Source organism: Eptatretus burgeri, chromosome 13 (genome assembly GCF_056783735.1).
Source record: "Eptatretus burgeri isolate ZD-2024b chromosome 13, Ebu_testis_v1, whole genome shotgun sequence".
NCBI lineage: Eukaryota > Metazoa > Chordata > Myxini > Myxiniformes > Myxinidae > Eptatretus > Eptatretus burgeri.
Window position 1 is genome coordinate 7,349,574 of NC_140973.1, and position 24,929 is coordinate 7,374,502.

Genomic DNA, 24,929 nt, shown 5'->3' on the forward strand with positions numbered 1-24,929 from the left:
TTGTAGAAGATTCGCCACACCTCATAATTGGAACATAATAGAAGATTGTAGAAGTTATTATCAGGTTAATTCTGCTCTGTGTCCTCTTACTTTTTGCACATAATTGCATTTATTTTGCCACACCCATAATTCCTTACTGTCCCTGCTGTACATTCTGTGAATAAACCCTTTACTGTGCCATATGACTTTCCTCACCCTTACTTGTAATCAATTGCTCCTGTTATAAAATGAACCCAGCCCGTTTTGTCTTTTCCTTCATTTGTCCAGCACACATCAAATTACAGCACATTATTTATTAACAGCACACATCAAATTACAAATAACAACAAACATGCCCTTAGGGAAAAAGGATAACAAGACAAGCAATAACAAACACGATCCTCTTTCTCCTCAAAATGCTTTGAGCACTTGTTTTCATTCTATTCTGTAACAGCAAAAGACATGGGAGAGCAAAACATCTGGCAAAGGTGAATGGGTGGGGGGAAGATAGCAAGCATGAGAAGGGGAACTGCAGACATGGCCACTTTGGGAGGGAAGGGGTAATAGACACGCTCAGATCATGATTGCAGTGGATGGGAATACGAGGCCGGCCGTGAGAAGGAGAGGATGATAATAGAGTTGACAAAATATGAAGAGGGCGAGTAAATAGAGACAGAAGCCTATTACTTTGATCATACCTTCCGTTCACCAATGAGTAATCAGATTCTCAAGATACGACATTCCGTTTTATGCTGTCATCTCATCGTCCTTGCACAATAAGGCGTCTGTTGCAATTGCCTTTTGGGAGTTATTTAATTACCACCAGGCAATAGGTGCCAGCAGCAAAGACTCCTTCTCTTGAGCAGCAGAGCAGTTTCACTTCAACATTGGAAATACTCATTTGGATATATATATATAAATATATATATATATAAATATATATATATATATATATATAAAATATATATATATATATATATATATATATATATTTATATATATATTGTTGTGGCTCTGGCATCCGCATGACTCCAAGGCAATGGCATCTGCATGCCTCTAAGGCAATAGCATCTGCATGCCTCTAAGGCAATGGCACCCAACATACAGTGATCCCCAGACAGTTATTTCATTAGTATACATGCAGTTAGACCCACCCCTCATGTCTAGTGGGTCAACAGGACGAAGTGCGTTGTGTGGGTCTCATAGTTAGGTCTGATTATTTATCTTTCTTCCTTTTCTCCATCAGCAAGACCGCCATGTAGGTACGTATGAATGTCCATGTGGAGGCCAACAAAAGCATCAACACTACGATGAAAAACCCTCCACTGTGATAGTACTGCCTTGCAGGGACGAGGGAAAGCATCAGCATCATGATAACAGACCCGCGCACAGCCCCGTGATAATTACTATCGTACTGTATGGGCCGCGCATGGCGGACATTTTGTTCGGGTCTGAGTGTGGGTTTACAATGGTGTCTTACAGTCCTGGGTCAAAACTAAGATCCAGACTTTCAATGACATCTTAGATGCTGCTGTCCTGTCTGTGCCTGTTTGTGGTGAGGATGATGAGGATGTTGAGGTCATGGAGAGATTCACTTACCTTGACAGTGATATTCATGTCTCTGCTGGCTGTGAGTCAGAGGTCAATAGAGGTCTGGGTCAGGCCTGGGGAGTCATGGATTCACTGGATAATGGGGTGTGGCACTTGCCGGTACCTGTGCGGGAGGACGAAAGTCCGAGTCTTCAGGTCCTTGGTGCTTCCAGTCTTGCTCTGTGGATGCAAAACTTGGACTCTGACCAAGGATCTGAGATGGAGACTTAATTCCTTTGGTACCAGGTCTCTTCGGAGAATCCTTGGCTATCGCTGGTCGGACTTTGTGTCCAACGAGCGGTTGCTGAGAGAGACTCAAATGAGATTTGTTACCTGCATCGTCCATAAGCATCAGCTGCGGCTGTATGGACATGTGGCTCGTTTTCCTGACGCTGATCTTGCTCACCAGATTCTCTCAGCGAGGGAGTCTCGTGAGTGGAGGAGGCCAATGGGCCGACCACGTGCCTCGTGGTTGCAGCAGGTTGATCAGCATCTCAAGGAGATGGGGATGGGCCAGGCATCTTTTTTTTTTTTTTTTTTTTTTTGTATACCTTGGTCGAGGCTCGTATGAGAGCTAACACACAACTCACAGCAAGGAGGCATGAGACAAGAGGGGCGGGAGTGGAAGGGACAAAACAGTGGGGAACAGACACATTAGGTGAACTGTGGAAGGGAGAGGGATGGGGATGGGACGGGGAACATGGCGAAGAGAAGATGGACATTACAGGGACTTTCAGGAAGGAAAGCAGGAGAATTGAAGGAAGTGGGCTTGGGTGGATTATCGGGGGTAGAAAAGATCGAGGATTTGGATGGGGGAAGATAAGAGGTGGTGGTGAACAGCTGTTTTGAAAGCCTGGAGGGAAGAATGGGAAAGAATAGAGTGAGGAAGTTTATTCCAAAGGCGGGAAAAAGAGGAATGAAAGAGTGAAGATGAGCAGTGATTCGTGATTTTGGTAGTTTTACCAGAAGGGGGTTGTTGGCGGACCTTGAGCGCCCTGTGGAAATGTGGTTGGGACAAATCGCAGAGAGAGCAGGGGGGCAAGGCTGGAGAGGAGTCGGTAGAAGACAGAAAGACCACCGACCAACCTGCGGTGATTGAGTGAGAGGCCCAAAGACTCAGCTTCATTGCGGGAGATGCCAATGATCTTAAAAGCCCTGGTTTCGACAGCGTGAAGCCGAGAAAGGTGGGAGGCAGGAGCACCAGCCCAGAGGGGAGAGCAGTACTCCATCAGGCTACGGACAAAAGCTTTGTAAGTAGTCAGGAGCTCAAGAGGGCCGAGGAAGGACTTTGCACGACGGAGGATTCCCAGTCGGCGACTGGCTTTTGAGGCAAGGTTGGAAATGTGACTTTCCCAGGAAAGGTCATGGCAGATAGTGAGACCCAGAAGCTTGAAAGAAAAGACTTCTTCCAGAGGATTGTTGAGAAAGTGGATGGGGGGTTTTCTAAACGGTCCTTTCGAAGAGACATAGTGAGAGTGTGAGATTTGTGTGGATTGAAAGACATGTTCCACGTGTTGGACCAGTTTGTGATTTTATCCAGATCTGCAGTGAGCGAAGAAGCTGCTGCTTGCCGGTCTGAGGGATGACAGATGGTACGGCAGAGGGTGGAGTCATCGGCAAAGAGAAATAGAGGATTTTCCAGAGAGTCCGAGAGATCATTGATGAAAACCAGAAAAGAACAGGGCCCAGAACGCTACCTTGAGGAACTCCAGCCTGCACAGGAAGAGGGGATGAAAGAACTCCATTTAGGGCCACACGTTGACTGCGACAGGAGAGGAAGTCTGCGAGCCATGAGTGGAGATGGCCTTGAATACCATGGGAAGAGAGTTTGGTGAGTAGGGCAGGGTGCCAGACTGTGTCAAAAGCACGTGATATGTCCAGGGATACGGCTCGGATTTCCTGTCTGGCATTGAGGACCTCCATCCATTGATGGGAGAGCAGTAGCAGCATATCCAGGGTAGAGTGACCTGGTCTGAAACCAAATTGATGATTGGAAATCAAGCCATTGGAGAAGAGGAAGGATTTCATGTCTGAAGCGATGATGGATTCCATAACCTTGCTGATGATTGGGAGAAGGCTGATTGGTCTGTAGTTACAGGGATCTGTTTTTGCACCTTTTTTATGCAGGGCAGTGATGTTAGCAGATTTCCAAGCAGATGGCAGATGACCTTGGGAAAATGAGAGGGTGAATAGAACAGAGAGAGGGTGAGCAAGAGCAGAAGAGCAGGCTTTGAGGACACGTGGGCTGATGCCGTCTGGACCGGTTGCAGAATCTGACTCGAGGTTTGAAAGCAAGCTCTCCACCTTGTCAGGAGAAAAGGATACAGAGTCCAGGGACAGTTGGGTGCGACTGGGTAAAGTGGGTAGAGATAGTGATGGGTTTGGGACACAAGATTTAGCTGCAAACACCGAGTTTAGACATTCAGCTTTATCACGTGTGGAATCAGCAGTGCGGCCATTTGAGGTAAGGGAGGGGATGGAGGGGGAACATACACCAGAAACAGATTTGATTAAACGCCACCAGGATTTTGAGGAGGGAGAGAGGTTTGAGAGTTCAGACTTGAGATGAGAAAGATGTTGTTTTCTGGCTCTCCTGAGGGTAGATACACACTTGTTCCGAGCTTTGTGGAAAGAACTGAGATTGCCCTCAGTTGGGTTTGCTTTCCATGAGGCAAAGGCAAGTTGTTTCAGGACAACTGCCTCGCCACAAGCTTCAGTAAACCAAGGGCGGGAGGAAGGGTAAGACAACTGAACACGAGAGGGGATAAATCTGTGCATGAGGGAGAGCAAGTTTCTTTGAAAGAATTCCCAGGATGAGTTGATGTTTGAGAAAGTAGTGATAGGAGACCAGTCTGTAAGTTTGATGGCTGCTCGGAGACCCTGCCAGTCGGCTTGAGTGAAATGCCAGACTCGACGGCGGTGAGGTGGTTCTCTGATAACAGCCAGAGAGATGTCCACTTTAACAAGGACGTGGTCAGAAGAACCAATTGGAGCGAAGGAAGAGCAGCAGATATTGTCAGGGAAATTTGTCAAAATCAGATCCAGAAGAGATGGAGTACCATTGGTTGAGATCCGCGTCGGGAAGTTGACCGATTGAGTCAGTCCCAATGAGTCACAGAAAGCTTTTGCTGATGTCCCATGGCAGGTGAGAGAGGTACCCACACCTAGCCAACTGGCGTGATGACAATTGAAGTCGCCACATAAGAGGAAGAGAGAGTTTGGATGAGAAGATAGAAGATGGTCCATGTTTTCGGAGAGTGAGGTGTAGATGGAGTCATCACTGTTCGGTGGACGGTACAGTACACATATAAACATGAGGTGGGAGTGGAGGGGAAGCCGAAGCCAGAGGTATTCCTGAGGGTGTGGGGGAGTGAGAGCAGTGCAGGGAGAGTGAGGAATAGAGTCTTTGATGAAGAGAGCAACACCTCCACCAGGACGAGGCTCAGGTCTGTCATACCGTAAGAAGGAGTTACCAGGGAGAGATACTTGGGAGTCAGACACGTCTTGGGAGAGGAAAGTTTCTGTTAGGCAGATAATGTCTGGTTTGTCAGTGGCAACCTGTAGGGAAAGATCTGAAAGGTTTGAGCGAAGGCCCCGGATATTTGAGGTCCACACTTTTAATGAAGAGGTAGGGGAGGAGGCTTTGGGTGCAGGAGGTGGAGGGGGCAGGGGAGGGTAGGACGAGGGACGAGGGGGGGAGGTAAGGAGGGTTGCTGAAGGAGTGTGGGGTATTGCAGAATAGCGAGGGAGGGGGCCGAATGAGGAGGAGAAAAGGCTCTGTGGTGCTGGGAGAGAGGGGGGACAAGAGACAAGGAAGATGGCAGTTGAGGATTTGAGGAGGTGGAGTGAAGAGATGGAGGTGAGAGGGCAGTGGAGGGAGGCAGGTTGTTGGATGAGAGGGGGGCAACTTAGAGAAGGAAGAGTGAGGGGGATGAAAGGTGGGAGAAAGGTGAGGGGGAAATTTTTGAAAGAGGTGAGAGGGTGGCTTGGAGGGAGAAGAGTGGGATGGTTGCTTTGAGAGTGAGAGTGAGGGGTGAGGGGGGTGAGTTGGCACTGAAGTTGGAAAAAAAGAATGGTTGATGGAAAGCAAGCATCCATGGCAAACTGTGGTTTTTAAAAGTTTTAGGTCAGAGATGCGATTTAACACAATTCTTGATGGATGCAATGAAGGCGAATTCAGAGCATGGAGAGAAGAAGCGCTGTAATAGTTGGATTTTTTAGGCAAGGAATGAAGGAGAGGTCGAAATGAGAGCAGTCTGTTAAAATAGCAGAAGAGTAGTGCATTGTGAAACAGTAAAGAGTACCACATGTGTGAGAGAGGAAGATGAAGCATTATGAGATCGTTTTTGTTGTTAATATTAATGTATGAGAGAGTTCAACAGATTAGGTCATGGAAGTGTAAAAAAAAAAAGAAATCGAGGAAGACGAGGAGGAAGTTAAGAGGAAGAAGAAGTAGCAGAATCGGGAGAAGGTGAGCGTGTTGTTGTTGTTGTTGTTGTTGTTGTTGGGTATTTTTTTTTTTTTTTTTTTTTTTTTTTTTTTTTTTTTTTTTTTTTTTGAGATAAGAAAGAGATTAGTTGGGAGAATGGGGGATGTTTGGAAAGTGGGGAGGATGAAAATTGAAGGTAATGGGGAGGATAGAAATTGAAGGTAATGGGGAGAAAAAACAAACAACAACAAAAAAAAAAAACGATCAAACACCGAGTGGAACCGGTAGGCCTCAAGCCTAAGACTAGGCCTCAAACACCAAGTAAGAACGTCGACATAAATACTCACAAAATAGCACGATTTTTGAAACAAAACCGAACCAGGAACACACATTAACATGTAGGTGAGAAAATTAAACAGTTAAAACGGGACAAATAACAACCGGAACTTAACTTTGAGAACATCAGCAGGGAGCCCCAAAGGAGACCTCTTGCCGCTCAAAACCGGAACCGGAATCTGCCTGGGGGATGGCCAGACGGAGGCCCCTGGAGTCCCGGCGGAAAGTGGACGCAGCGATGCGCTGCTATGGCGCATGCTCCCATACCTGACCTGACCTTACAGTCGATCTTTGCTCGCCACCGCAGCCACCAATATCAGGAGATGATAAATGGGGTTTCTGGGACACCCATTCAAATGAATGGGGAAAAAGGGAAATACTTTCTGACTCAAGCCCCAAAAGCCCAAAATAGGAGGCTGATTTTCTCCCCACCTATGCCCTTCCCTCCCATACAAGCAAATGTAAAATTGAGACTATGAAAGATCGAGGCTTACTGATTAAAGCACTTCTTCCCCCCCAACATAATCACAGTCCTTTTATATTTTCATTCCACTCAAAGAGCGAACCAACGAATATTTGCCCATGTTCTACTTTAGGGAATAACTTCATTTTCTTTCAACATTCATTTCCATCCAGTATATTCACAAAGAATAACTTAGAACTTGGTTCAAGTGTCTTTGTTGTGCAGAAATGAAATGATAAACTTCTCTTAATGCTCTTATTTGACCACCTTCTGAGCCACATATCATTTTGAGATTGTTGTAAATTGTTTTTCCATTGGTCAATTGATAATATCATCAAAGTTTTCAGTCCATTCAAGGATATTAATTTTTTTTCTTTCCATCCTCCAACTTATTTGTAATTAAATTTATCTGCTTATTTGTTTTATCTACTTTTACCATGGTTATTTCTTCAATAAGACTTATTTGATATGTCTCACATTCTTAATGTTTCCCATTTCAATACCAAGGCTGATTACATCTCCACTCTTTGGTTTGGTTATTGCTTGGTTTTATCATTTATAAATCAGTAAAAAGATGGCGGTAGCCTGTTAAAATTCCCAACCCAATATCTTAACACTTATACTTATAACCATAAAGGAGACTATTGATTCCATTCTCTAAAATATATCTTTCATCATCAAAAGCTCCTAATGCTTTCTTATTTATCTCTTCTGTATATAATTGATGTTTATAACTTCTTGGTGTTCCAAGAACCAAGTTCCAAGTTATTCTTTGTGAATATACTGGATGGAAATGAATGTTGAAAGAAAACGAAGTTATTCCCGAAAGTAGAACATAGGCAAATATTCATTGGTTTGTTCTTTGGGTGGAATGAAAATATAAAAGGACTGTGATTATGTTGGGGGAAAGATGTGCTTTAATCAGTAAGCCTCAATCTTTCATAGTCTCAATTTTACATTTGCTTGTATGGGAGGGAAGGGGATAAGTGGGGAGAAAATCAGTCTCCTATTTTGGTCTTTTGGGGCTTGAGTCAGAAAGTGTTTCCCTTTTTCCCCATTCATTTGAATGGGTGTCCCAGAAAGCCTGGTGTTAGCTCAGTGGTTAGAGTAGCGGCTTGGGATCCAAGAGGCCTGAGTTCAAACCCCGTTGGCCACTGAATTAATACACACCAGGGGGTTGACTCAGCCTGTCATCCTTCTGAGGTTGGCAAATTGAGTACCAGCTTGCTGGGATATTTGAGCCATTCGAAGTCAGAAAATCATCTATGGCAGCGGGTAGATGAGGCACGAATTAGCGACTGCTAATATACTTGCAGAACGGTATGAAGTGCACTCCACCTTAGGGGGGAGACTGGTTCAAGCGAACACCGCGATCTACAATAGGACTGGCAACCACTGTAGATTATTTCTGCCATCGAGAGGCAAAATGCCTGAGTACGTTCGATCAGATGATTATGATGATGATAACTTCTTATTGTATTCATTTTTCTGTACGCTTCCTTCTTTAAGGTTAAACAGTTGTAATAATGTTTAAAGTTTGTTTCCTTGATTATATTTTTCTTTATTCCCTTTAGCTTCTCATCACACCTTTCAATGTTATTATTATCAATATACGTGAAAGCATAAGACTTTGATCTCAATCCTGTAAATTCACTCATGACCTTCCCACCCAATTCATCTTTAAACTTAGCAATAACCTTTTTATTCTTTGATGAAAACAACACAACACCTGACTTATAATTACTTGTATCATATATATCAATATTATCAATCATATCCTCATATACATCAATTGTCTTAATTTCTAATATAAAACTATCTGTATCCATATATAACAATGACACATTATCCTTACACTGATTTTAAATTATTATAGTAATAGTCATACATTAACCACTTTGACAAGTCAAGAATTGATGTTCCTATATAAATAGGTTTATCCATTTCAATACTCTCTTTTTTCAAATGAATAGCACAAAAGTTCTCTGAAAACACCTCCGCTCGCTCAAAACAGTCTATTAATTAACTTTGAAGCCCGTTTCCAAGATGTAGCAAGTCTTATGTTTTGTCGATTCCTTACATTTTCCATAGTCTTTCCAAATACAGCATTATTCATTAATTTATAAAATTCCTTCTCAAAATCTGTTTTTGCTTCTGTTCTCCTTTTTGTATTAAAATAAATATACTTCTTTAACCAATGACTGTTTAAATTTCAAAATCTGATGAATTTTCCTCACTCTCAACCCAGCAGATAAATATTGTCTCAAGTTCATTTAATGTAGTAAGTACTTTTTCTGGAGATTTACCTTTTATATGAAGATTGTTGGTAATCACTTAACAATTCTTTTCTTGGACTTTCTTTATCAGTGGCATAACGTAGGTCTTTATCTTTGTGATGAAGTTCTTCTGGATATTTTAAATCAACCTCAAAATATTATCCAACTTCAGCTTCATCCAATTCTTTTTGAGAGGAGACAACAATGTCTTGTAAAACTTTTTCATAATGTTTTTCTTTAACCCATTTAAGTTTTCCATTAGGTAAAGATTGAGACATAGCCCACCCATACAAATTGTTAGCATCATAATACATCAGGTAAGAGTTGTCCTCATTCTTATTATAATCAGAAAGATATTTGTTATTTGCTTTAGCATATCTCTTGGAACATACTTGAGATATTCCTCCTCTTTTAGCCTTCTCTATCATTAAAAGCATATCAATATCACCAATTAATTCCAAATTCTGTTTTGTCATTTTTAACATAGCACTCCAAGCCAAACCCAGGGCCATGTAATAGTGAGCAGGGTCTAATCCATAAGAATTTTTATTATGACAGACTGTTCTAAAAGTTTCAAACACATCAGCCAATAACAATACATCAGTTTTAAGATACAAATCATGATATTCTCCAAGATTCTTTATATTAAACTTCTCCCAAACCTTTTTAGCTTATGTTTCATCTCTATCGGAAATATGAGTTTTACTCAACTTGCCATAGAAACTTTCCCTTGAAGGAAGTTGTGTTTCTTTAAACTTCTCAAATGAATCCATGTAGTCATACGGATATATTCCCTTTTGTGATAAGAGATCAATCTCTTCTTGATTTGAGAAATGTGATTTAAAATTCGGTAAGTTTTTAATATCTGATGCTAAGTTAGATAATGGACTTGCCATAAACTTGTATGTGTCAAGACATCTGATATGGATTATGGGGGATGCATGAATTGTTTTTTGTGAATGAGATGTATTTTTGATCTGCGTTTGGAATGGCAGAAATATCTCCAGATGTCTTTGAAAATTCATTTATAAATAGATGTGTGTCATCGTGAGCATTGTTGTGAAGAAAGACAGGAACAAAGTTTGGGGACTTGTAATTAAGATTACAATGGGAATGAGCTGGACCTCTATATTGTTGCGGATCCGGGGTGGCGGGATTCTCACCCGGTCCTTGACGCCACCCTCACCACCGCTGTCTCCGGGGTTTATAACGCCGGCCGGCTCAGCACAGGCCTCGGGTCACGCGCCTTCAATCGCGATACCAACGTAATCCTGAACCTTACCAGTTGGGGAAATAGAACCTCGGTTACAGACTGGTTGTGTCAGATGCCGAGCGTTTTCTGCCAGTCTGTAACCATTTTGGTTTTATATGCCAATCGAATGGATCGTTCCTCGACGCGACACAAATTAATCCATAGCGGCAACTTCATACGAATTAACCAGATTTATTGGGGAACATCGGGGATCACAACACAAGCAAAATTCACGACAATGTTTTTATTAACAATCCTCAACCCGTTCTTAACTAGGGAACCATAGACTACAGGTTTTGAGGGGGTCGCTACCGAGATATGTCTGAAACAATGTGCAGACAAGGACAGACAGACAGACAGCTTGCATGCAAAACAAGACAGAGTACTTGGTGATGTCTCATGGATGAGAGGACAGTGTCAAAAGCACGAATGTCGCTCGCAACCGGCGGATGTCCACGGATTCGAACTCCCAGCTCGAATGCGCCGCGTGGCAAGATGGCGGCGCCGTACTCTTCCTTCTCAAGGCACCACGTGCGCACGCTCTCCTCAGTGCATTCCGGCCCCGCGCAATGTTGACGACGGGCCTCAGCTGATCTCTCTCAAGGTCCAGCAAACAAATCCAGGCCTGGCCTGTTCACCAGACAAGGCCCAAATCGAGGTGCCGGGCTCCGGAAAGCGGATCGGTAAATGTGTCGAGCCGTTGGTGTGAGCAGGGACCGTCAGAGGGTCCGGCGTCTCCTCTCCTGCCTTCCCGCCTCGAAGCCCGATTTCCCAACTCCGTCCTCTCAGTTTCTCTCTCTGTCGAATCACCTTTTCTTTCCTTAGAGTCGGTCGCCGATTCGACGTGCAGGCAGCCTCTCAAAGCCGACTGCCGTTTCTCAAAACTCAACCTTTTCACGAAGCCTTCATTTCTCTCACTTCGAAGCCACTCCGAGCACGCCTCGAAAACCCGACTGTTTTCCACACACAATACTCTTTTTACGAAGCCTTTGTTCGCTCGCTTCGACACACGAGCACCCTCTCAACCGACTGCAGTTTTCCAAACTGCCAAACTGAAGTTGTTCACGAGGTCTTCGCTTGCTCTCTCGTTACACGAGCACACCTTCTCTCAGCGACTATTTCCACACACTAAACCCTTTTCTCTCTTTTACAGTTTTCTTACGTTCGCTTGCTCCTCCCCCTTTTCGAAGCCAACAAAACTCCTCCCCTTCGCGTCACTTCCTCTTCTTGGCCGCACCCTCTCACCCGACTGGGCAGGGAAGAAGAAGAGGGAGTTCTCGTTCCACCACCACCGCACAACAATAATACAGCCTCTTACATCTTCCGACACACATATAATGTCCATTTTACCAAACAACCTAACTATCCATGCATTTAATGGGGGATCTGAGCTAATCCGATATTTAGTAGTCCAATAAGGGCCATTTCCGTAACAATATTTTCCAGTAAGATGACAATGATCCCTAACTTCGACCTCTCCCTCAATTTACTCCTCACAAATATGACAGATACTGTTCTTTCGAAATTCCTTTTTCTCTCCCTTTGTTAATGACATTAGTTTATAGGTTTTAACCATTATTTTTTTTCGTCATATACAGTCTTTTTCCAATCGTCTTACAAACTCCTCTGAGGCATCTTCTCCTCTATAAAGTTATAACTTGTTGTATTCATCACCAACAGATGATTTGATATTAATAACAGAAACCACAAGGAGTATATTGTTACGGATTTCGCGCCCGCCGGCGTGCTGACGGCCACGTAACTCGAATCGCGGCACGTCGCCCACCGGACGGACAATCCAGTCGTGACCCTCTCGGACTAACGCCGGGAACCAGTCACGGGTGGACCTTTCGGTCTCACCGCGATCGAGCCAATCAGCCCCCGCGTGGGATAGGGTTGCTCGCCAAATTCGACCTACCTAAGTACCCACACGGAGGGTAGACCGGGCGATCGCACCTCGCCGCAGGTCGACTTCGGACACGGGCCACTTAAGCGACCCGTTCCGTACTATCGGGATAACCGAGCGGTGTTATTCGTCGACCTCGACGGTTCGATTAATTATCGGGCGTATTCAGCCCACTACCAACCCTTTACGTGAAGCAAGATGAGGATTCAATGAAAGAAATGACGAAGCGAAGCGGGAAACAGTTCAACACAAAAGCACAGTTATTCGCGATGAACGGAAAGCACACATATTCAATTCCACCAAAAGCACATAGAAAAGAAGAGAAACACAATGCAATTCCACCAAAAAGCAAATGCGACAATGCAGATCTAATACCGATTACGCGAGCACATGGCAACACTTATACAATTTTACTTCACAGACGGCGCCGACAACACATACCCAAAACCAAGGAAAAGAATAGAGAACCCTCAAGGATGAGGCGGGCCTGAGGCCGAGACCGGGTCGGGCCTACCCGTCTGGTGATGAGACGCGGAGCGGCGATGGTGCCTCAACTCCGCGGGCCTCACGGGCAGTGTCTGGTAGGGGGTGGGAAAGGGGCCCCCTTGGTCGCACTATCTCAGCGCGGGGGGAAACAGGAGGGGGTTGCTGATGCTCGGGGTATAGAGGATTTCCACTCTGCCTCGAGTCCCGCGACGAGCGTCTCCACCTCGGCCAGGTCGCGCCGTCGGCCTCCCTGGTGTGCAGCTCCCTGCACGACGCGAGCACCCCCCTCGTCTTCCCTCGCCGCCTCTCCACAGCTCCGTCCCCTCCGCTCCGACTCCAACGCACACGACGACGACCAACTCCTTCTTGCTTCTTCTTCCCAACTCCACTGCCCGCGAAGTCTTAACTCTCTTATTCTCGACTCTACTACTCACTGGACTGACGAACGCGGTCGCTTATATAAGCCCCGTGGCTTCGCTCTCTCATCTTTGACCCCCTCCCTTCGACCTTTCACCTCGCTCCCCATTGGCCCGAGAAAAAGTGGGCGTGAATGCTTTTTGATCCATAAATTTGCATATAGCGATCGCCCTCCAACGCCCTGGAGGCGGGGCCAAATCGCCCCTCGCTCACCGATTGGACGGCACAAAAGTGGGCGTGTGTCGTTTTTGATCCGTTTTTGAAGCAGAAAATCCGTGGTTTTGTACACGCTGTTCGGCGCGCGCCCTGCACGAGTCCAACACCGGTACCCACAAGCGGCGCAAGAACGGTGGCGATGCGACGGTTGCGAGGTGTGACGTGAAGGTCGTGGCAGTTGTGGTGAAGCGGCGTTGTGGTTGGTGGTTGATGTTGTGACTGGTGGTGGTAACAATGGCGGTTGGTCCAAAATAAAGATAGTAAAAGAAAAACGGCTATCCTGAAGAGTCGCAGCACGCATAAATGACATGTATTCCCACTAGACAACGGGTTTGGGCCTAACTACACATATACTTACCGAGATATCTCACCTAAGGGACCTGAATGGTGGTTTGCGAATTTGGTAACCACAACAATATTTTTGATATTTATTTGTGTATGATTTATTTGGATTTGGAGAAACAGTATCTATCTTTTCAAGGATACTTTCAAAATCAGCATATATCACAAATGGATGTTTTATAGATTTGTAAAAATCTTTGAATTATATGTTTGAATCTGCTTTTGTTAAATTGATTGCGGTTGATTTTTGATTACTACAATATTTTGAATGTTTATTTGATCATTATTTTGTATGAAAGGAGTTGAGATAGTGTAGCAGCATAGCAAACCTGTTGTGCATTTTGTGATACAAGCACCAAATTTGGCACAAATGTACATTAATATGTTGTGAACATTTTCAGATATTGGGCCACTTGAAATTCTCTCTCTATGTCCGCCATATTGAATTTCAAAATGGCCACCACTTGAAATCTACATTTGCTATTATCTCTGGACGTAATGCAGCGATTGACTTGATTCTGGTATCTAAGTGTATGTTTTTGGGGGCAAGGAATCCAATGGTACCATTTTCAACTTAATATTATCTATCACAGTCTGTTATATAATTTTATTTGGAAATTATCTAGGCAAATATTGGATTCAACACAATACTTTGAAAATAATGTCTTAGTTCTATAAATGTCTTAGGTATAATACTGACATGCTGCATGGTCTAGTATTTGAGGCTAGGTGTACTGGTATCTGAGGCTAGGTATATACCGGTCCTGAAGATACGTGTACATAAACAGTGTCATGTTAACAAGTTCAGCATTGCCACAAGTACATGTATGTTGTTGACTCATCGTCATGTGCAGTCCCCTTCACACACAGAGGGCTGTGCACTGAAGGGCAGCCTTTTTGCACTTGCAGCACCTCACACACCCTTTCTTGCACTTGCAAGAAACCACCTCAATGCAGCTGTGAGCTGCCTCAGTTAGCCTGGTCCAGTAAGGTATGTACTGTCCTTCTCCAGTCCTTGACCAACCCCAGTTGGTTAGTGGAGGGAGCTCTGGTGCTGGCAGCAGTATCTGACCCCACACATGTCCACCTTGATACACTGCCCTCTTGACATGTTCCTCCAGAGCTGCCTTCGTTGGAGGGATGAGCTGCACATTGTTCTTCCTTGCGAAGAGTTTCCTCCTGGCCTTGTCAATGTCTGTGCATTTGCTGGTTCGATCATACAACAGGATCACGAACCTCTCGATGATGCGCATTGCATCGTCTGGTATGTCACGAGGTGCAGAGGACAGCAGCAGCAGCGCCTCAGTGAGTTCTGGCAGTACCGTCCAGACTGCCCACGCAGTCTTCTTGCCATGTCTATGAAAACTAGACACAGTGTCGCATCCAGTTAGAGCGTGGAACATTGGCAGTGCACGAGCCTTCTCTCGTCCCAATCCAACTGCTATTTTGTGTGCTGCTAGGTATCGGAAACTGGCCTGTTCCGAATGCCAGCCACAGTTTGTCTTCTGGTTGCAACTCCTGTGCCAGGGACACTGCCAGCACCACAACATCGGTGTCTACAGTCCGGATGAGTATTGCAAGGTGTCCATGCTGGACTGCGTGAGATGCATGCAGCAACATCCGACTGTCAGCTTCTTCATGGTTACATGGGGCGAGTGAGGTCAGATCTGGCAGTAGTAGCTTGCTGAGCACTGCCTCTCCATCAGTAATGATGAGTTGCTTGTCCTCCTGGTCAAACCATTCAATGAGAGCTGCTGAGAGGAACCTGAACAGCTCGGTCTTGTTGCTGTGTACTTGCAGGAAGTTCTGCCAGTTTCCTGGTATGGCTGCGGCAGCCACCACACGTCTCCGCACACCTTGTCCCCGCTTTGCACGTGTACTACCTTTCAGTGAATCAGCAAGGTAAGTATCCCAGACCAGATCCAGGCGTGACACTGTTTGCAGCTTCGTGGACATATATGGGATGAAGATCTGTTGTGCATACTCTTCAAAGGTCTTTGATGCAGCCGGCTTCAGCATCTGGACGATGGCTGCTCCATCAAGCACAATACAGGTCATAACAGGAGTCTCTGTCTTTGCGTCGGAGACTTCTTCCAAGCATGTGAGGAGATCACTCTTGGTACCAGTGCAGAGGCTTCCACCATCAGACAATGCAGGAGGACATGCCTGATTCTGGTGACAAAAGAACTCCTCAAGGTTTCCATCCCTCGTCTGGCAGCCAATGTACAGGCGTGCGAAGAGTTCACGGTCATTCTTGATGGAGGCGAGCTGTTGCTGACCTATGCTCTGGCTTCTTGGAGTGGAAGTACTGAACACCTTCAGCTTGTTACGAGGAATGGGTGCGTCCACTGCCTTTGTTCTGTCCAACAGATACTCTCTGGTGAAAGCCTCGAACTGCTCTTGGCCAATCCTCTTGGCATTCATCACGGTCTCCACAGCAGCAGGATCTGTTATATCCTTTGTGTCCAGTTTGACTACATCCTGACTCTCCTCCTCGAATGGGTTGCCCATCTCCTTTATGACACCGACAAGAGAGCGAACATCTTTCACAAATGAGGCCTGTACACTTGGCGTCTGATCATGACGACGTGTGTCTGCTGTTTGCCGTCTCCAGTGTTGGTTCCCATCCTGGAATTCTTCGATCACCCTGGAAACTTCTGGTCCCTCAACCATCCAGCGACGTATGGCACTAGGGTTGTCAGTCAGCCCAACTGCTCCGCCGTCTCCTTTGATGCAGGCATTATTCTGCTCATGTGCCTGGTCAATCAGGATTGAAGAGAACACCCTCTGTGTTTTCTGAACGGTGAAGTGGCTTTCCCTGAATTTCCTGGCTACATCTGGGTGTTTGATGGTGAATTCGGCTAAGTCCTTCAGGTGCACTGGTATCCACCTAGCATAGTGGGTGTGATCCATTGCATGGAACCAGGGGACCAGCTCTGTCAGAGCATCAAGGAACATCATTAATGATCCCTGCCTGAGAGAACGCACATACACTAGAACCAACAGTTCTAGTTCCAGCACGGTTGCCCAGTAGTGAAACTGGGGGATGTCTTCTCCTCTCTGGCAACACCAGTCTTCAAACTCCGGAAGGTCCTCTGCATCCCTGGTTTCTCCCAGACAGTTGTGGTTGTAGGCACAGTGTTGCAGGATGTACAGTGCTTCTGCAGTCACTTGATGTGAATTTATATTTTAGATTGCCAGTATATATATATGAGCTTGTCTGAGTTGTTACTAGTGATTTAGTATAGTTTTTTTTTAAAATATTATTTATATTTACAGAACTAAGACATTATTTTCAAAGTATTGTGTTGAATCCAATATTTGCCCAGATAATTTCCAAATAAAATTATATAACAGACTGTGATAGATAATATTAAGTTGAAAATGGTACCATTGGATTCCTTGCCCCCAAAAACATACATTTAGACACCAGAATCAAGTCAATAGCTGCATTACGTCCAGAGATAACAGCAAATGTAGATTTCAAGTGGCGGCCATTTTGAAATCCAATATGGCAGATGTAAAGAGAGAATTTCAAGTGGCCCAATATCTGAAAATGTTCGCAACATATTAATGTACATTTGTGCCAAATTTGGTGCTTGTATTACAAAATGCACAATTCTTTTGAATATTTGGGCTAAGCCGCCCCACTAAGACATCTCTTACAAGCATATGTTTTACATTTTCTCTTGTATAGTTGTGATTTGGTTAATCTTGATAAATTTTTGATGAAAGCATAATGTGATTTTTCTTTGAAATAAAGTCGAGAAGGTCAATGTTTGTTTCATCATTTTTATCGTTGTTTGAAATTTTTATTATCTGAAATTTGTTTGTATCCGTTAATCCAGAAACATTAACAGATAGATTATTCATTTTCTCAAATTTAGGAATATCCCTCAATGACATTGGAAACTTTAAATCTTTAACATTTAATGTATTCTCGTATTTCTTATAATGTTCAACCCTTTTAGGTATCCATTGTGGAGGATGTAAGTGAGCAAGAACAGACCATAGAAAACATTTATTATCTTTGTTTTGAATATTAACAACTGCTTTCTTAAGTTTTATCTCTTTTGGTAAATCAATATAAGAAGAAGCTTGAAGAGGATCAGATTTTAAGATGTGTATATCTAAAAAGATTATTTTTGTAAGAGCAAATCCACTACCTACTAGTGTTATCAACATCTTATTCTTGTCTCTGGAGTTCATCGTAAACATCACATCTTACAAAATCTTGAAATGATGAGATAAAGTGAGGGTTTGTCCTCATATAGGGAGTTGTTTCATCACTTTCTCTTACCATATTCAATTTTACTCCCATATAAAACTTTAAAGTTTTCATTTCACTTAATGTGTTTTTAATTATAGTTTCAATATTTTGTTTAACCATATCAACTGCTTTGATGATTGAAGATGGTCCAGGGTCTTGAAAGCGAAACAATCTTATTTTTATATGTCCTTTAAATGCCCCATCAGTGTTTTCAATGGAGAATTTAGTGGCACCTTCCCTTTCTTCATTGTTCTTGTGCTTGCGTGATTTAAGGTGTTTATTATTTTAAAATTTTTTTACAGAATATCATTATCATATCCATCACAATGTTTTGTTTCTTGGTCAAGTGGAGATATTTGTCTGAAAAGATTGAATGTGTGTTTGTTGGTTTGAAGGTGTTTTTTATAACATTTATATTCATGATTACAAACATCGCAGGACGTTGTATTCACCATATTTATATAACAAAACTTTGCTTAAAATAAAATTTTCTTGATGAAAATCCCGTTTAATTTATAAGTGAATCTGTGCTTAAAACCATTTTATCCTCCAACTTTTTCACTTAATAAATACAATGTATCAAGACAAAAAAAACAAGTTTCAATCAATCTCTTCATTTGTAAAAGATACTGAGAAATATGTCAAGGATGTAAAATTTAATAAAGATAAATATAACAACTATCGGATAAAAACAATTATGGTGAATAATATGAGTTCTTCAATTTCTTTCAGTGGAAGGGCTTTTATAATATCAGGAAGAACATCAATTAAAGTAGCTCTCACAAAAGTTTCTCCTCTCCTTCTAGCAATATATTCAAAACTAGAAAATGCAATGAAACAAGAAAAAGTATCAAAAAAGAAAAACCTCATGGATGAAGCTTTAGAAAGAAAAGATAAGACCATCTGTAATATGCAAGGAGAAATTTGTATTTTTTTCAACAACCCTAAATATGCAAATCCTCATGAAATAAAGGATGTTAATATATCAGGTGAAATGACATTTCGTTCAATAGTAGTTAAGGGCCATTTCAAAATTACCTTTCATATAAAAAATGTAGTAGTTGAATCTGTAAATGAAAAAAACTATTTTGATATAGATGGTAATGTTTTTTCTACTAATTAAATATGAGTCATTATTCAACTGCAGATTTTGAAGATTATGAGAGTGATGATAGTATCTCTGTTGGAACAGAAGACAGTTATGATACCGAGAGTTTGTGTTCAAACGATAGTTATGAAATTAGTTTTATAGATGATTGTGAAAGCACCAATGAAAGTACTGAAGATGATACCGAAAATGAATTTTATTTGAAGCTGAAAGTTTTACTTTATAAATATGAATAGTTCATGAGATTTTGAGCCTCTTGACTTTCCTGATTCTCCACATGACAAATTTGAGAGTTGTCCTGCATGTGAAAGATGGGGATTAAACACAGAGTCAAAAGACTATAAACAATACAATGTATATTCTGTGATTATCTTCTCATTAATGAGAATAAAAAATATGAAAAGGAATATAATTCTTTGAGATTTACAACAAAAATGAATTACTTTACAAGATTGATTCGAGAAATTAATGTGAAGTATGAGGGTGATAACACACCTTTTCTTACAAGAGAAGAGACTGAACAAATGACGACCATGTTTCGGGAATTGATGATTTATATTATTAACAATTGTCATTTTCAGGGAAATATCAACACAAGATATTGTATAAATAAAATAATGGATTATCTTGAAATTAAACCTGAACTTAGGATAAAACATAAAGTTTCGAAAAAAGCCAATAAAAAATTTAACAACCCGTTTTCCAAGTACAGTAAGTCCTCGCTAACCGGAAGTTCGCATATCGTAGTTTCGATTATTCGTAATTTAGTTTTAATAACCAATTTTTCAATTATCGCAAACATTTTATGCCTATCGTAATGTCATTGCAAGCAAAAACGCAAAAAAAAGTTTCAAACCTCCTGCAAAAAACAATCACACAGGATGCGCATAAACACACTTTCACTTTACTGCGCATGTACTGTATGCTGTACTGTACGTATTCTCTTCACGCTCGTCTGCATACCTTCCAGTATGAATCCCAAGCGACCCGCAAGTCTTTTGCCGAGCACACCTCGTTTCAAGAGACAACGAAAGGCTGTCACATTGAAGGTGAAATTGGATATAATTAAAAGACATGAACGAGGTGAAGGGACAACGGAAATCGGTCGCGCGCAGCAATCGCTGCATCGACTGTACATTCGATCGTTCAAAGTTCGGCAAAGATAAAGAAAATATCACAGATTGCGACCAGTTCGAGTGCAACGACACTAACGAGAATGAGAGATGGTGCCATGCACAACATGGAGCGTTTATTATGTGTGTGGATAGAAGATCAAACTAAACGTCGCATGCCTTTATCTCTTGCTGTGATACAAGAAAAAGCGCGTAGTTTGTTAGGGCATTGACCCACGATTAAGTGATCAATTACTTCTCCAATCATGTTGAGAAGTACTCCTAGGAGAACAACATTGACAACAAATCTTTGCTGCTTGTAGACAATGCTCCTGCCCATCCTCAGCAAATGGAAGACTGGTGTGAAAACGTGCAGGTAGTATTTTTACCACCAAATACTACCTCACTTTTACAGCCTATGGATCAGGGAGTTATTGCTGCTTTTAAAGCCTATTATGTTAAGCATACCATGCTGCAGCTTATCAAAAAAACTGATAAGGACAAGCTATCAATCAAGGAGTTTTGGCGAACATACAACATAAAAATGGCTTTGGAAAACATGAAGGATTCATGGGCAGAGGTGAGCGCCTCCACAATGAACGGTGTGGAAGAAAGTGTGGCCTGAGTGTGTCCACAATTTCACGGAGTTTGCTGATGTTCCGTTGATTACAAGTCAAATTGTAGACCTGGCGCAGGAGGCTGGTTTTGAAGTGGTTGACGAAGAGGACGTGGATGACTTACTGGAGTCTCATGCAGAACCCTTAAGCAATGAAGATCTTATGGAGTTGGAACAGCAGTGGGCTCTTGAGGAAGAAGAAGATGCTGTGACACCTTCATCCGAGCATCTCACCATGAAAAACCTCAGCCAAATCCTCAGCTCATTTGAAAGTGCCATAGAATTTGTTATCGAGCAAGATCCAAATCTTGAAAGGAGCACTGATTTTAGCTGTGTTGTTAATGATGCCCTTTGTTGCTACAAGGAACTTTATGCAGCAAAGAAAAAGAAAGCCATCCAGCCCACTCTCCATGCATTTTTCAAGCCAAAAGATGCAGCACCAACTCCATCCACCATCCAGGATGCTCCTTCAACCAGCTGCCAAGAGACCGTTCCCGCTGGTGAAGAAAGTGACAGCACAGTGTCAAGTGAAGAGGGGGACGATTCTGCCACTCCGCAAGTGTGACTTGTCCACCGCAATCAACTCCGTTCCTCCAGCCTCGGGGTAAGTTGCCACGACTCGAGGAGTGCGTTTTGTTTATTTGTGTTTATGTTCAAAAAATTCCGAGCCAAAAACACATCCCCCCTTTAACACATTGGTTTCTATGAGAAAATATGTTTTGTTTAACACAGTTTCGCTTATCATAAGGTTTTCCAGGAACGCAACCCTTGCGAAAAGCGAGGACTTACTGTATATTGTTACGGTTGTGGAAATTCGCAAACCACCATTCAGGTCCCGTAGGTGAGATATCTTTGTAAGTACATGTGTAGTTAGCCCCAAACGCGTTGTTTAGAGGGAATAAATGTGATTCATTCGGGCTGCGACGCTTTGAGATAGCCGTTTTTCTGTTCTATCTTTATTTTGAACCAACCACGCTCCAACCGTCAGACAACAACAACAACGCCAACAGCCACGACCTTTACCTTCAGAACTCGCTCCCGCAAACATCGCATCACCGCCATTCCAAACGGCACCATCGCCATCGGCCACTGCCGGAAACCCTCCACCACCTTCACCTCTCTCCTTCTGCGGCCATTCCCGCACCACCTGTGAGCACCGAGCGTCGGGCTGTCCTGGGCTCGTACAAGATACGCGCCGAGCCGCAACTGCAAATAGCGGCCTTTCCGAGGAGAATTCGGATCAGGAATGCTACACGCCCACTTCTGATCCGTCCAATTAGGAAGCGCGGGGCGGCTTGGCCCCGCCTTCAGGCGCGTCTGTGTGGAATCGAGATAAGCAAATTCTAGGATCAGGGGAGATTCACGCCCCTTTTCCTCCGTCCAATGGGCGAGCGTGGCCCCGCCCCCGAGGTCATCCTGATCTGGAAATTTGCATATTGTTTTCTCCTGCCGGCCTATAAAACGGCGAGCGCAAGGCGAATGAAAGAGTTGTTGCGCAGTTGTTGTTGCACGGAGAGTCAGTTTTGGTGGCAGAGAGTGGAGTCGGGAGACGGAGGCAGTCAAGTCGGGTTGGAGAGCGGAGTGGAGTCGGGAGGCGAAGGCGTCAAGGTGGTTTTCTGCAGTCGGCTGAGGAGAATTGGGGGAAGAGTCCAAGGAGCTCGGGTCCGAGGCAGGGAAGACGGCGGTCGGCGACGAGGTCGTGGTGGGATCGCTCGTCGCGGGACCCAAGCCAGCCAACCATTCTCCTTCCCCCAGGGCATCAACAATTCCCCCCCCTTTTTCCCCCGCGCTGAGATAGTGCAGAAAGGGGGCCCGTTCCCACTCCACTCCAAGCGGTGCCAACGAAACCCGCGAAGGAGCACGAAGTCGGGGCACCGCCGCGCAGCCACATTTGCGGCTCGTCACGAGGACGCGGGTAGGACATAACATATTCTGTACAAAACAGAGTGAAGAACAATTAGGGTATATAAAGATGATTATATTATGATATAAATAAAATAATAAATGTAACATTTACCTCCAGAAGATAGAGTGTCATGTCAGATTCCTCCAGAAGATTAAGTTGTGTATTTGGTTCATCCATACAGGTGTTTAAACTGAAAATAATAATAATAATAATAATGAGTCAAAGACAGAGACAGAGAGAGACACACACACACACACACACACACACACACACACACACACACACACACACACACACACACACACACACACACACACACACATTAGTGCTTGGCTGATATCAGCAATTTTTCAGGAATTGGCAGGTTGGAGTCCATGTGATTACCGACTACAGTACGCAATTTATAATTATTTTTTTTTGTATACCAAGTCGAGGCTCCTGAAAGAGCGAACTTCACTCGCTCAAGGTGACAGGTCACAAACCACTCGCTCATAACTGTATACAATCTAAAAACCTTTAGTAGCTTTACATTTATATAGACGTTTCAGGGAAATGTGCACAAAAATTAATCTTTATAAAAAGCTGCGTGTGATGGGTGGAAAAAAAATTGGCTCGGCAATTTAGAAAACACGTCAGTACGGCAAACAACTCGGAAATCGGGTGTTATTGCATGAACCACTCCCTCAGGATGACGGATTATGAACCACTCACTCAGAATGACGGAGCACGAACCACTTACTCAGGATGACCTAGTATGAACCACTCGCTCAGGATGACGGAGCACAAACCACTCGCTCAGAATGACGGAGCACGAACTACTCGCTCAGGATGACGGAGCACAAACCACTCGCTCAGGATGACGGAGCAATAACCACTCGCTCAGAATGACGAAGCACGAACCACTCGCTCAGGATGATGTGGCGAGGCAAAATCGTCCGCAGTGAGTGAATAATTCACTCAGAATGATGGAGCGTGGTACTGCTATCAACTGGAGGGCACTCAGCAAGTGGCGTAAGCACTCAAGCAAGCACTTCAATTCAATGGTTGATAAGGAACGGCTGGCCAGGCTGTGGTTGCATACCATAGAGGATCCCTTTAACTTTAAAGCCAGTCTTCACCATGCATGCAGCGGTGAAGTAAAAAAAAAAAATTCGTTGAAATAATGACTTCATCCACAAAAGAGTTGCTGTTTAACGTAGAACCCAAGAGACATCGCAAAGTTTAATCGCCCATTAAATAAACATTTCAGATATTCCACCACGTTGCCTGCTCGTCTGTGCACACGTCACGTGGTACATCATTCCCGGTCCACACAAACGTTATAACTTTATTTTAAAATGTTCGTTTTTCACCAGATTTGCATAGATTCCCTGTAGAGCATCTCACGAAACCTCCGAGAATATAGACACAGATCTGGCAGATGCTATGGATAAGCAGTCCCTCTGGGGGGGGGGGGGGCAGAACGGGAGATCTAGCAGTGAATGCATGAAATTATATACGTAGCTCAATGAAGCTCGTTAATTTTGGCACATTCTTAAATCTTTTGTTCACCCAATATAATTCTCTAAAGAGTAGAAAAAGATAAGTTTTATGCTTTGGAAATTTCACATTTTCTTGTGTATATATGGAGAAGGAGGGACCATAGCTTTGCTTGCTTTAAGTAAATAGGTATATCAGCTTATTATCCTGATATAGGATATAATTAAATAAGACCGTTTATTATCTTCAAAAGGGGTGTTTAAATGAACCCAAACACCCAATTTTCACTCATACTCTTCCTTAGAGTTCCCTGAGTGTGCATGTAAAGTTTCAGGCTGATAGGTGTTATGGTTTTAGAGTTATGGAAGAGACACAATGACACACACACATCTCGTTTTTTTTCATTTTCTGTTTCTTACAATTCATGTACACACACACACAATTGTACAGTATCGGCTATTCCTGAAACAATACAATTTAAAGGATTGCTGTAAATAATGTTGACCTCAAAACATGGTTCCCTAACCTAAAGTAAGAACCTTAACCTGAAAGCAAATTAATGGTTTTCCGACCACACGGATCATCAGCTGGGCATTGTTATTCGTTCTTCCTCAAGGTTTCGATCCTTTCAGCTCAGAACCTCTCCAAATAACGGATCCACAACCTTGGTCATGGATCCATATCAGTAGATTACCTACATCAGTAGATCCACAACTTCAGTTGCGTCCAGGCAATCAACTCATCAA

At 43.4% G+C, this 24,929-nt stretch overlaps 1 protein-coding gene and 1 long non-coding RNA gene across 7 annotated transcripts in view; one reads left to right on the plus strand and one right to left on the minus strand.

Annotated features, from left to right (window-relative positions):
* LOC147013769 (uncharacterized) overlaps positions 1-20,884 on the minus strand; it is a 59,395-nt gene extending 38,511 nt beyond the window's left edge. The window contains exon 1 of the long non-coding RNA XR_015050510.1: positions 20,034-20,884. This is a non-coding gene — a long non-coding RNA (uncharacterized LOC147013769). The remainder of the gene's footprint in view (positions 1-20,033) is intronic.
* An 8-nt stretch (positions 20,885-20,892) lies between these two features.
* Positions 20,893-24,929, plus strand: part of LOC147013771 (E3 ubiquitin-protein ligase Midline-1-like) — a 64,852-nt gene continuing 60,815 nt past the window's right edge. For all 6 annotated transcript variants that reach the window (XM_085850974.1, XM_085850972.1, XM_085850973.1 and 3 more), the window contains exon 1: positions 20,893-21,402. The gene's annotated coding sequence lies outside the window, so the exon portion shown is untranslated. The remainder of the gene's footprint in view (positions 21,403-24,929) is intronic.